Here is a 14,881-nt window from a genome sequence, read left to right on the forward strand (position 1 = left end):
GATTAAAATACTAATAGAAACTGCGTCTCATTTAAGTTTTTCATACTTTATCAGTCATGGAATTCATCTTTCTCTCTTTATTCAGAAGAGCGGAAGTTCTAAATAGATGCCTAAACATTTGTAGGTTAATGAAAATTTATTCACAGTACAAACATAAATTGGCAATAAATGTAATTTTTAATTTTACCTGGTATCTAAATTTAGGTTTTTCAAGTTAAGTTTTGGTTTAAGTCCCAGTGTTGCTTCACAACTGATAATGGATATTAATTATATGTTTTTTAAACTAGTAGACATACCTTTTTCAATATTTTGTTCCTAGATGATTCAGCTGGATTCCTATGTTGTCCTGTACATTGAGTCTGATTCATTATTATCTCAAAACCACAAATAGGTCTACATCATATGGGATGAAAGCCACCAAACGGCTTGACTTTTTATCACAATGGATGAACTCATAGGACTTTCTATATCAGTGTGTAAAGTTATGAAATGATAAGAATTCTCCCTTGTCACAAAACACATTGCCAGCAAACAGTTGTTTCTTTGGATTCCTTCTGGAAGTCACCTGAGATTGAGCTGAACATTAATGCTTCTTGCCGTTATGACTTCCTGGATCCCTGACCCTGTTTCCATGACTTCAGCAAAATGTAAAGAGCATTTGCTGGTGCAGTAGGGCATGTTCCTTCTGGCCTTGCTTTTTCAGAAAGGCTCTATTCTTGCTAAGAGAGCCACAGATATATGCCTGATTGAAGCATTTATTTTACGGTTGGGGCAAGCTTTTTCACAGCTGCAACTGGGACAGGTATTTCAAAGGATTACATTGTTGTACAAATGCTCCTAATTTTCCTGCTAGAGGCTCAGACACACAGCACAGGCTGTCTTAACACAAGACAAATACATTTTCCTAGACTACTGTTTTTCTTTCCTTCTTTCTTTCTTTCTTTCTTTCTTTCTTTCTTTCTTTCTTTCTTTTTTCCTTTCTTTCTTTCTCTGTCTCTCTCTTGATTCACTTTTTCATTTGAAAAAATTAAGTAAAAACAAACTTATAGAACAAGTTACTTACCAGACTTTTTAGCTAAATTGTCTACTTAAAATGATTATTCTTATTTCCCTAACTCACACTGTGAATATACTGAAAGATACCAACGAAACACAATGGAGCAAGATACAAAGTCAGTGGCATATTGCCCCCATGAAGCAATAACCACTTTAAAGAATGGAAACTTTGAGTTATCATAATTTGTTCTCTTTAAACATTTAAATCCTATAGCTGCCTTTCACACATAATCGTAGTGTTCACCCAGCAATTTCAATGATTATTTCTACCCACATATTATTTCCCTATGGGAAAGACTCAAATGACAGACAAATGTAACATGTAACAAGGGAGCACTATGTTCTACTACAAGGGACTCTGCATTCTCAATAAATGCTACTTAGACAAATATAGGATGGCAGCATTTGCAATTGAGTTATGCCAGCAAACATGGAGTCATATTATTTATGGTTTGACAGTGTCCCTGGACATAGCCAACTCTTGTTAAAAGACTCAAGGTCAGACCTTGTTAATCCAACATCAACTTTGCTACATAGATTCTTTGCAGTTTTTGTTACATGGTAATATAGTGACCTTCCTCCTAATCTTTTATCTCTTGAAATTGGTCTCATTAGATAGAAAGAGGTAGCATTAAGCTGTTGTAGGGAAGGGCCTGCTTGTTCGTCCTGGCCACCTGGCTAGCTTAGCCCCGAAATAACCACACAGAAATTGTATTACCTAAATCACTGCTTGGCCCATTAGTTCTAGCCTCTTATTGGCTAACTCTCACATCTTGATTTAACCCATTTCTATTAATCTGTATATTGCCACGTGGAAGTGGTTTACCAGAGATTCTAACCGGTGTCCATCTCAGGCGAGGGATTCATGACTTCTGATTCTGCTTTTTTCCTCCCAGAATTTAGTACTGTTTTCTCTGCCTACCTAAGTTCTGCCCTATTAACTAGGCCAAGTCAGTTTTTTTATTCATTAACCAATGAAAGCAGCACACAAACAGAAAAAAATCCTACACCCTAAACCTTGCTAAAATATTACAAAATAATCTACAAAAGTCTGATCCATACTAAGCCTAGTATATTCTAAAACTTATCTTCCTATTTCAATAGGATATAGATAGTTTGAACATATGTTTAACTATTAGAGTGACAAAATTATTTTCAATTATTATCCTCTATGCTAATGTCCAATATTTTCGTTACCTGCATATGCAGAATGCATCCTGTCTTATCTTCTATAATTTAAGTCATGTTGCAGGACTTACTGCTTTATCTCCCTAATCAGCACAGCATTCATAAGACTTTATTTCTTCTCAAATCACAGATCTAAACTTCTGATGGCATTTTATTTTGCTTAATGATTGTTCCCATGGTGATATTTTATGAATAAAAGAATAATGCCCTTCAGCAGATGACCCTGGTTTGCATCCTAGGAGCTTCTCCTCAGGCATTATGTGTTACATTTGAAGCCATTTCATTCTAGAGGCTCAGCTTGCTGCTTAGCCACAAAATCTGATGTGAAAAGACTTTTAAAAGTGAGGTGTTGATGGTTATATATGATCATTTAATGTGAGTAGTTTGCCTGTTTCCTTCCTATTTGGCATCATTATTATGAATAGATTCTTTCTCCCTAATTAATAAAAATTTTCTTGAAGGCAAAGATGTATTTTTAGTTACCTAAGTCAGTCAAAGGGACACTGAGTTAGAGAAGGAATAATACAAAGTGGAGGTGAGAAATGTCTAACGACCAGAAAGAATATGGATGTCATCTTCTGCAGTTCATTATGTGTACCATGGACTTCTGCATTCACCTACCCTGTAGGCTATCAGAAATTTTTGATGTAGTTACTGAAAAATATGTAAAACTTAAAGAAAAGATGAAAGGGAAGAAGAAAAAAGAAGTGAAGAAATGAAGGGAAGAAGGGCTAAAACCAATATTAGATCTTTCCTTTTTTCATATGGAAATCAGTGGTTCTAAGGGAGAATTTACTAGTATTTTCTAAACAGTGATTCGGTTCTCACCCTTCCTGTTGCTGCAATACTTTGATACAGTTCTTCATTTTATGATGACCCTTAGCCATAAAATTATTTTCACTGCTACTTCATAAGTGTAATTTTGCTGCTGCTATGAAGCATAATGTCAGTATATGATATGCAGGATGGTCTTAGGTGACTCCTATGGAAGGGACATTTTAACCCAAATGGCGCCACATCCACAGTTTGAGAATTGCTGTTCTAGAAAATCATATTGTTCAAAAATAGCTTTGTAAGTGTGTGCATTGATATCCACAGGTGTATGCTACCCCAAACTTTTATCAGTAGTGGCTCTGTTGATGAACATCAACTATTTCCTTTTCTTAGCAATTGTGAATATAGAAGTAATGAACATACTTCAAGTATTCCTGTAGTAAAACGTAAAGTCCTTTGGGTCTACAATGACAAGTGGTTTATATAGCTTTGAGAAAAATGCCAGACTAGATTCAGGGAGGTTTTTCAAGTTTACACTGCCATCGGCATTTATAAGGATTTTGCTTACCTTCCATCCATGTTAGTAGCTGTCGTTTGTACTTCTGGTGTTCTTTGCTTGATAGAACAATATAGACACTTCACCTAGTTTAATCTAGGAGGAAGTTTAATTCCTGAGTAGCATGCTCTATATCTCACATCTAGTTATGTCTTATTGGGATTCCATTTACTATTCTGCCTTCTGCAGTACATGTCACATTCTGTTGTCTTCTTTTTTAGTCCCTTTCATGTTCCAAGAATATGGACATGGTTTTTTTTTCTTGAAAATACCTAGAATATTGAAATAGAAATGTTTGTTAACTTTTCGATGAAAATTGCTTATTTCTAAGAAGAGACGAAAAGAGATGTACAATTTGGATTTTAATTTTAGAGATAAACTCAGTGAGCGACAGAGAAAGGCAATTAGAAATTTGGCTTCTGAGAATTCAAAATGATTATTTTTAAGGCTGACTGGGAACAACGTCTGAAGTTTTGCAGAATGTGCAAACATATTACATAAGGTAACAAAAGTACAAAAAAAGTAAATGTATCCAAACACGTATCTATAGGTGACAGTGTTTTATGAAAAAAATAAAGGTTTTTCATTACGTGCACACCCACTCATGTCTCCACGCCAGAATAAGTGTATATATTGAAAGTGCAGTGGACAGAAAAGATGGGGAGTTGCACAACTTTATGTACAAACTACTGAAGAACCAGAAGTAAAGTTTCTTTCTCCAAATACCTTACATATTTCAACTGTATGTTACAGTTCTCTCATAGTTTTGTCCTGATTTAAAGAATAAATCCTGTGGAGCAGCCAATTTTCTTTTATCCAGTGTTAGAAAATACTTTTAAAATTATTCACAAAATTTTCAGTGAAAGTTTTGCACAAATTCCCTTGTCCTTTTGTCTAAATCTAAAAATCATTTCACAGTATTGTAAGCTATAAAGTACCTGTGTGAACAGTGGAGCTTTCATGTTAATTTTAACATGGCATGAACTATAAGAACAGTATATTGCAATCTTCATTTTATTAGTGGCATAGGTTCAAAGAAAATTTGTCTCATTACAGTCAAATTATCAAGAACCATTTATATTCACTCTCTAGCATTGATTTGCTCTAAATCCTGTTTCTAAAGAATTCTCTGTTCTCATCTCATTTGAAATATGTTTATTCCAGATAAAACATGTTTATTCCCAAAATTATAATTGCATCATTATATAGCGATATAAATATTAGACCTCATTCATAGCAGTTTTTAAAGAAGACAAAAAATCAGATATAATCAAACAATCATGCAATTATAAATAGACAAAGGTTGGAACAATTATATAGATATTATATTATTCTATAGAAATATTGCTAGATTAGCACACACAGTACATACTTACTAATAACAATCATGTTCTCTTCCTGGATTCACTCACTCATTCTGTCTATAAAATTAGTTGCCAGTAGTAGGTCAGGGTTTCTTAAAAGTTTGAGGGCATGAGGATATTTATAGAGGACTGTTGGAAATCATTTCTGGCCATACATTTCTAGACAATGGAAACAATGAAGTATCTAAATTACTTAGATATGGAGGTAAGTGCATGCTCATTTATTTAAGATCTTCACAAACTCTGATGCAGCTTTTCTTTCATTATTTATGTAGTTGATAGGTCTTAGTTTTAAGCATTACAGTAGCCCACCAGAGACGACCACTTAGATGCAGATTATAGCCAATTAAAAATCATTATTCCAGCTAGCTAGAACCGCTCCCGGTTATTCAGGGACCTAAGTGTGACCTTGAGTGTGCAGAAAACAGGGTTCTTAAAGGCCGAAACTCAGTTCTACTATCATGCTTGGCCGCTGCAGGAGCACTTCATAAAAGCAAGCAGTTTTAACAGAGGCAGGCAGTTTAACAGAAACTAAGTTAGCTGGAACAACCTGACCTTTGGTTCCTAAAAGAGAGTTAGGTAATTTTCCAAGGAATTCTCCAACAAGAAAATCAAATTCAAGTTAAACCTGAAATGATCTCAACAAGAATTCAAGATGGAGGGAGCTCTGCACTGATTTGCCCTGTCACAAGATTATTTTACATGGCAAATCACAGCCCTTTTAAGAATCAGAAAATATTTTATGGGAGCGATAAGGTGATTCCACAGATCAGTTTGAGTTCTATAGTCACAGAGAAATAAAAAAAAATGAAAATATAAACAATAGAGGGAGAAAAGTGCAGGTAGTATCTACTATGTGATATTCAGCGGAAATTTTCCCCCCTTCAGGCATAAGTCTTAATCTATCTCAGAATGTTAATACTGCTGTTTTTCTTACTCAATTTCTTCTCCAATCACGTGATCAATAAATAAATTTCCCAAAAGAAAGGGCTGCTACTTGTTTTAGAAATCAAAGTTTGAATAGGATAGAAATGCAGGGACTTGAAAGTTAACTATGCATTGAAAACTGGCAAAAGTTTACACACTGTGGTGCTATTACATTTTAAAGAACTTGTTCTAGTTTCATTTTGTTGCTGTGATAAAATAATCTGAGAAAACAACTTTGGGAAGAAACGATTTAGTTGGCTTAAAACTCTAAGTATATTAATAGCAGAGAATTAACCCAGGGATCCTTGTTTGTGTGTTCTCGCTGGTTAGTTAGCTTTCTTGTCTCATATTATTCATGATCTCCTGCCTAAGTAATGGTGCCACCCTTGATGTTGCCATAAATTAAGAATGAAGATAACCTTCCAGAGACATGTCCCCATGCCAACCTAATCTAGATAATTCCTCAGTGAGATTCTCTTTCCACCTGATTATAGATTGTGTAGATTTGGTAGTTAAAACTAACCTTTAAAGAACTTCTTCATATAAGTCAAGATAAGTAGGAAAATACAAAATTTTTATTTCATTATATAAAGATTAGAATATGTTCCAGGTCTAGCTCTCCACATCAGTATATGTACACACAGAGAGATGCATTAATAAAATGCTTTATTAATTTATACATCAACAGCACATACTGAGGTTGTTTCCATAGCAGATTATGATGAATAAAGTCACAATGATTATGAAAGTATGACAACTCCCACCTGTTGCTGGTTTGACTGATTTAGGTAGGTACCCAGAAAAGTTATTGCTTGGTAATAGGGTTCTGATACTTTTAATTTAAGGGTAAGATTCACAGTATTTCCAATATAGTTGTACCCACTTACCATCGTAACTGACAGTGTAAAAGGTTTACTCTCTTCCACATAGTCACCAACATTTCCTATTTCTTGTCTTTTTAATACAATTGTCCTAAAAGTGCATGTTATTTCCTCATGGTTTCAAGCTATATTTTGCTAACAATTGGCATACCTTTTCATATATCTGCAGACTATTTCTTGCCTACTTTAGGGAAATATTATTAAGATTTCATCAAATGAAATTTTAAATGTTTTGCTTATTAACACTAATTGAGTTTTTTTATATACTTTGGATAGCGATATCTTCTCCAATTTTGTATGTTGTTCTTTGAGTTCATATTTTAATTTGATATCATCACTCTTCTTAATTATTATCTGTTGCCTGACATTTAATGAGACATGAAAAAAGTCATTTTTAATATCAATATCAAAAGGAGAAATTTCCCCTCTTTTCTCCAAGTAGTTGTATGGTTTCTTGCTGTAGGACAATGATTTGTACCCTGTTATTTGTATTTTAATAAAACAGTATTGGCCAGTAGCCCAGGTAGGAAGTATAGGTGGGTGACAAGAACAGGAGAATTCTGGGATGAGGAGAGATTCAGTCTGCAGTCATCATCCAAACAGAGAGGAAACAAGATGAGAATGCCTCGCTGATGAAAGGTGCCAAGTCACATGGCTAACACAGACAAAAATGATGAGTTTATGTAAGATGTAAGAATTAATTAATAAGAGGCCTGAGCTACTGGACCAATCAGTTTGTAACTATTTATAACTAATGTAGACCTCTGTGTGTTTCTTTGGGACTGAACAGCTGTGGGACCAAGTGGGACAGAAACCTATGTCAAAAGTTTATCTTAAGTTTTAGATTTTTTTTATCTATGAAGAAATTATTTTTGTGTGTTGTGAAATAATCTGTGTATACTCACTTTTCTTAACTCTGTTAATGAACACCTTCTTCCCCTAATTTTGTGTGACTGTTGCACATGCAGAAAACTGAAAGACTCTCTACAGTTGAGTTATTTCTGTTCTCTGTAATCTATTACAATATTGTATGCTCTACATATATGGCAGTGACTTTATAAGGTTGGGAAAAAAAGGAGTTATTTAGTCTAGGGAAAAACTAGACTTGATATCTCCTAATCGGATTTTATTCTGCTTTGGGAATATAACAAACACTGAATTAGTCTCGATCTGCATGCTATTACACAAATTATAAAAATTGTTTTAATATTATCTTACACATGTAAAAGTTGAATTTAAAATGCTTATCTTGATATGATGTTGTAAATAACTAGAATTTAAAAATTATTTCTGACTCAGGATATGACCAGCATCTTACAATTCTGTGTGCTATCAATGAACTTCAGTCCCGAGTTCTTTTTCTTTCGCCTGCTTAGAAAAACAGGCAGATGGTAAATCACTTATGAACAGTCACCATATCATGTAAAAGAGGATTTGGTAAAGCAGGTGAGGGTGGCTTACACTTTTATCTCTGGTACTTTTCCTTCCAGTAAAAGATTCAATGGGGAATACAACTGTTCTCAGATGTGTTAAAATTGAATACAGGTTTAAAGCTCTATTAAAATCAAGTGTGCCCTTAGCATGACCTTTAGTTTACAGTTTTTTTTCAAATCAACTTGCCCCAAATACTACAGCATATATAACTATGCTGTTCCTTAACATTCTACTGCATTTGTAGTAGTCACTTCTCTTGTTGCTATGACAAGACACAGGAGCAAAGTAACTTGAGAAAGGCAGCGCTTATTTTGCTCACAACCTGAATGAAAGAGAGCAATTCAGAATGGCAGAGACGATGTGGCAATGAGATCTTGAGCCAGTTTTTCACACTGAGCCTTCAGTCAAGTAGGAGAAAGGAGAATGCTGCTGCTCAGCTCCCTTTGCCCACCATACATAGTTCAAGAGTCTATCCCTTGAAATGGCGACAACCACATTTCAGGTGGGTCATTCTTCAGTTATGTTTCTCTGAAAGTACTATCTCAGGCTCGCATGTAGGTGTGTCTTTGAGGTGTTTGGTCAAGTTGAAAATGAAGATTAACCATCTCAGATGAAAACATTCCAGCAGCACAAAGTAAAGAATTCCTTCCATGTGTATATAATTAATTTTCAAGATGAGATGCTCAGTCAGGGTTCCTGCAAATCCATCTATTGCAGGAAGACAAAAGACTGAAATTGGGAGCTTTGGGGATGATTAATTAACACTACCACAAAGATCTAAATATTGAGGTAATCCTGTCCAAAATGACTTTCTTGAACCATCTTGAGACATAGTCTGATACAACCTCAGATGGTGATGTGTGCCTTCTCTCTTTGTTTCTCAAACTTCCACGGTCTTGAGGTCAATTTAGAAACTTTAAAAATATATTAAATAATATGATAGATTTAGAAGAAAGTGCAGTATAATTTCTTCACCAAATATCATTAGTAGAGTATTTGAATTGCAATCTTAACTTCCAAATTGATTGCAAGTGCGCAGTTGCATGTTGAAATGGTCAAAGAATCTGGTATTGGGTTCAATTTTAAAAAAAAAAAATGGAAGTTTTGAATTTACTACTCCAGTCAAAAAATCTGAGGAAGATTTTTTTGAGAGCTAGAGTGGTTAGCAGAGGTTAGTAAATTAACATTTATTTCACAGTAAGCACTCTTTTTTCTTATTTAATTCTCAGAGTAAAGCAAAGTGATAGGCATCATTAGCATTTGTTTTACAATGAAGCAAACTCCTGCTCACTGAGGTTAAGAAACTTGATCCAAGTGACACAGCTGCTAGAGCCCGGAACAAGTTAAGATTCAAGATTCCAATTCCACTGAAAATTTAGCAAATGAGTGATTTTGGATGCAGACTGATATTGTTTACTTATTCTGTAGCCTTGGCTTACTACGGTGTGTCTCAAAGTCTTTAAATATTAATCCACATAGAAAGCCAAACATAGTGTCTTTTACTCAGCAGGCAATCAATAATCATGAGTTACAGTAATGTTTCTGCAAGTAGTTGGAGAGGATGCTCCTTCATCATTCATTCTTCACCGTACTGGGATTCGGTGCTTCTGTTTCAGAGATTTATAGACTGTAGGACAAAAAATAACTTTGTTTAGAGAAAAGGGAAGAGATAGAGAAAGAAAGAAAGATGAAAGAGAAGGAAGAAGATAATTTTGAAATGTGAATATTTTAGCCTATGTGCATTTATTCTAATGTAGATGACTAAATAAAGAAAAACTACAGGTTTTTTTTTCCTATTGACCTTCCATGAAATGAGAAGATATTGTAGTGGGGGTGTTAAACTTAGTATTTAGATGAGTATTTTATGCCTATACCAGTACCAGGCCCAAAGTGGGGGAGAAATCAGTAAATCACACTAGAATGATCATGTAAACAATCCAAGGGACTGACATCTGGATGAGTGCAAAATCAAACAGCACAGACAAAAAATAAATGAGTACAGAGGAAGTTCATATGTACCGCAGACAAAGTGAGCACAGTCTTCCTTTCCCAAGCAGTGTCTGCCACAAACAAAGAAAGCATGGAATTTTCACTCAGAAGATTTATATATTTTTATATAAGAAAGCCCTTTGGAGTAGGCATGTATCTGAGAATGCTCATTTTGTTGACCATGTACAGTTAACAATTTAAGAAGAACAAAGAGCAAATGTGTTTTTGGGTATCGTGAGTTCAAAGTTATGGGTGATGTGTAAAAGGTTAACTGGTACAAAGGACTCCTGAACATGTTTAGTTCCTGTCATAAAAGATGGCAAACATTCTTTTTTCTTTAGATGAACAAATCCCCTTTGACTCAGATTGGTTTAACACTCAATGTACTCTTCATAACTGAGACGGATTTACTCTCTAAACTTTAGAATGTAAATGGTTAGCTTATCTTTAACAAACAACATGACCAGATAATTTAAATATAGCATTGGAGAGAAATGACCAGTACCTCTAAACAAATGACAATACTATTGGCTCTAGAATGTTAATGAAAGTTGTGTAAAAGTAAACTGCAATTGTTTGTTTCTCCTCTGAAGGCAAAATGCTTCTTAAGATGGTTTCATATTCTATCTGCTCCTGATAGATATCACAAGGAAATTTATAATTGTCATTGGGCAAAAAAACTCAAAGTGATGTTTCCTAAACATAGCTATATCCAAGATATAGACAAAGGACAGAGGGGACAAGAACAGGAAGAAAACACACACACACACACACACACACACACACAGAGAGAGAGAGAGAGAGAGAGAGAGAGAGAGAGAGAGAGAGAGAGAAGAGCAAAAAACAAAAAACTATGTAGAATTTTTTATAGCTTGGTGTGTTAATGAGATATCCAACTTAGCCATGTCCTGGAAAAAGATAGATCATAAAATGTATTCTGTATCATTAAAAAGAAACCTGCTTGCTCCTTGGAAAACTTCTAAGACTCTTTGCCCTTAATGAGATAAGAAAGACAACTGGAGTTTAATTCCCAGAGAATAAAAGGATAACAAGAGTAATGATAATAAAATATATATTAAAATATAATAGAGTTAAAAATAGACCACATGAAGATGGAAAATACACAGAGAGTCTAGATTATGTAAGCTATTGTATTTTTTTTAATCTTTTTTACTGTGAATGAGCTAAGTACAGAGAGACATTTCATTGGATGGGCTGCTAAGCTAAACCAACATATATTTTAAAGGCATCATGACTTCAAAATTTGAGTCTAAGGAAATGTTACTTTTGAAAAGATGATCTACTTTTGTTTCCACAGAAAATGAGAACTTATGTATTCCTTCCAGGCCAAAGTAGTTTTATGAAACAAGAACCCATCTTCCCCAAAAGACCTCTGGTTACAGGTTTAGGGACAGTACCAGATAAGTTCAGAAATCAAAACATCAAGACTGCTGGGCAGTGGTGGCAAACGCCTTTAATCCCAGCACTTGGGAAGGAGAGACCTCTGTGAGTTCAAGGCCAGACTGGTATACAAAACCTAGTTCAAGGACAATGAAAATTGTTACACAGCAAATCCCCATCTTGAAGAGAAAAAAGAAAAGAAAAGAAGGAAAGAAGGAAGGAAGGAAGGAAAGAAGGAAGGAAGGAAGGAAAGAAGAAAGGAAGAAAGGAAAAAAAATAATAAGTCAATATTTTATTATTGTTCCAAAGAATAGAATCTGAGTTCTAGCTCTGAACCTGGGTAGAGACGGTAATCTGCAAAGCTTCAAATCTAAGTTTCTTTGTTTGTTTGTTTGTTTTCTTTCTGGTAAAGATCTAAAACCCTCATGTAAGAGGCCAATCAATCACCTAACAGAAAAACGCACACCAGGAGAAGCAGCCACTTTTAGAAAATTTAGAAATAGTACTGAGCCCATCGAATTGGTAGGCTGGCATGGAGATTGCTTTGGGTCTCATTCATTGTCACCACTTGAGAGTAATTTGATCTGCAATATTTCTTCAGTCATTGTCTATTTGCCCCCCGCCCCTTGAGAGTATCACACTTTACACTGTTTTCCCGATTTTCTAACCCAAGAAGTTTTTATAAGAGAGAGAGAGAGAGAGAGAGAGAGAGAGAGAGAGAGAGAGAGAGGTCCATGTTTATAAACTAGTGGAAACTAAAGGAAGAGACTTTTGATGCTTCATAAGTATAGGGAGTTGCCTCTAACACATGGTGCTTAGCTTAGGAGATAATAAGAGAATGCAAAGTTTTCTGGGAGTAGAAAAATATATTTATTTTTTCAAATTTCACCCTTGTCTTGTGGTATTCCAGGTTCAGTAGAATTTTTAAGCTTTTACTGACAGTGTTTTCTCCCTCATTACCTGTCGTCCATGCTTTCTTTTCTTCCTCTTTCTTTATTAGCATTCTTTTCTTTAAATCCCCATGTCAGCCAATTTCATTTCTTCCCCCAGTTTGTATATTTTTGAAATAGTGTAAAATTCTTAAAAAATCTTCCAGACAAATATACATACATATATACATACATATATATTATATATATATGTACAATCTTGTTAGTTCATTGTCAGTTCTCAGTTAATTTCTATAAAATTAAAGCTAACTTTTGTCTTGTACATACAGACTTAATACTCATGATGACTATAGATTTAAATATAAAGTTACTTTCTAAGATGGGGTCTAAATTGAGCCATTTTAGGGACAATAGGAAAATGATGATGTCAAATGTACATACCTTTACTTAAAATGAGAAATCACTTCATTGAGAGCTCATTAAAAGGAAATACTTTCAGGTTAAGTTTTGTGTGTGTGTGTGTGTGTGTGTGTGTGTGTGTGTGTGTGTGTGTCTGTGTGTCTGTGTTAAAACTTAACTCAGTGAGTTGGTGGGAGATAGGCATTTTACATATTGATTTATTTAGAGCCGGTTTTAATAGGTTTTTTTATGTCAGAGTTTTTATGTATGCCAGGTTAACTTTGAGCACATTATGAGTAGAGAATACTCTTGAACTTCTGGCTCTCCTACTTTACCTCAAGGGTGCTGAGTTTCCAATTATGCACCTACCAGTCATTGAACTCAGAGTGTCTTACTTGCAAGGCCGAGCTCAGAGATTCCTGTTGAAAAGAGGGAAGAAGGATTATAAGAACCAGAAGGATCAAGTATATCACAGGAAAACACACATTAAAAAGCTAATATGATCATTGGAACTCATAGTGTCTGAACCATAAGAACCTGAATGGGTCGACCTAAGCCCTACAGCTGGGTCTACTTGTGGGGCTCTTAAGAGTAGAAGCAGAAGCTGTTCCTAATGCTTTGACTGACTTTGGGGCCCTAAGCCTATTTCAGGATTTCCCTGACCCGTGTTAATACAAGAAAAAGCACTTAGTCTTACTGCAAGGTGATATATTATGCTTTGTTGATATCAATGTGAACCCTGCCCCTTTCTGAACAGAAATAGAGGATGAGTGAATTGAGTGGGGCAGAAGTGGCGGGGGGGAGAGGAAATAGAGAGAGAAGAGGGAGGGGAAACTGTGGTCAGAATGTAAAATAAATGAACTAAATTTTTTTAAAGGCACAGAGTTGGGTGGTCATGGAGGTATGAAAGGTCTCATCAGAGTTGAAAGAGGGGAAGAATATGACCAGAATATATTGGATGAATACAAATTTTGTTCAATAAAAATATTTAAGAGGAAAAAAAAAAGTCTACCAACTGAGTGTGAATGACAATCCCTGGAAAGAAGTTCTGTCTTAAATGGCTGATTGGCTGATGAGAACTTCCGTGATGTGAGGAGGTTGGAATGTTGCATATCCAGGACCTAATTACAATTTAACTTATGCTATCATTAACCCGCTGAGTAGCCCATTCCTTACCTACCTCTGTTGGTCCCAACATTCATTGGCTAACAGGTACAAGGGCTTCAGAATGTATTAGGAAAATACAAACAAACAAATAAACCCTAGGTTCCCTTAAATAAAAGACTTAGAATAAACAGGCAGCATCTGAGAACCATAGCTGAGATTTCTCTGCTCTCAGCTACATCCTGTTTTATCTTTCACCAACATACTTTAAAAATACCTTGATTTAGGACATTCTTTTTCAGAAGGATAAGAACGTCATAAAGTTACATTCATATAGGATTGTGGGATTTGGGTTAACTTGAATCTGTTTTGCCAGGTCATGGTCACTCCTTTTAGACTCCAGAAAACTCTGATTTTCCCTTTGAGGTGGGAATTGTGATTTTGCATTGACAGAAGATACATTACTATGTGAAGACTGATATTTTTAAGGATTGTTAATTTTGTTAGGTATTTTACAGTTTTTTTTTTCTGGTTGCGTATATAATACCTGTGTCAAGATAGTGAAGAATTATTATGTTTAATATATGACACAAAAATAATACATTCTAATGGTATTATACCAGAGTCAACTAAAGTGGAAAGTCTATTGTGTGATTCAAGAGAACACTAATGATCTTCATGCTGTAAAAAAAGACAGCAAAACTTAGCAATGTATAGTAGCTCGACTTTCTCTGGTGGCCTTGGAATGCTATGAATACAGGAAAGATTCTGATACATAAACTCGGAACAAACGACTTTCGTTATTAAAATGGTTAAATGAGTGACTTGAGACCAAGGCGATCTAACTTTTGATTGGAATGAAACTCCAATTTAACAGACACATTTTGTCCTGCAGAGGTGGTTCGGAGACATGCTGCT

The sequence above is a fragment of the Myodes glareolus genome, chromosome 22 (assembly GCF_982192425.1).
Source record: "Myodes glareolus chromosome 22, mMyoGla1.1, whole genome shotgun sequence".
Classification (NCBI taxonomy): Eukaryota; Metazoa; Chordata; class Mammalia; order Rodentia; family Cricetidae; genus Myodes; species Myodes glareolus.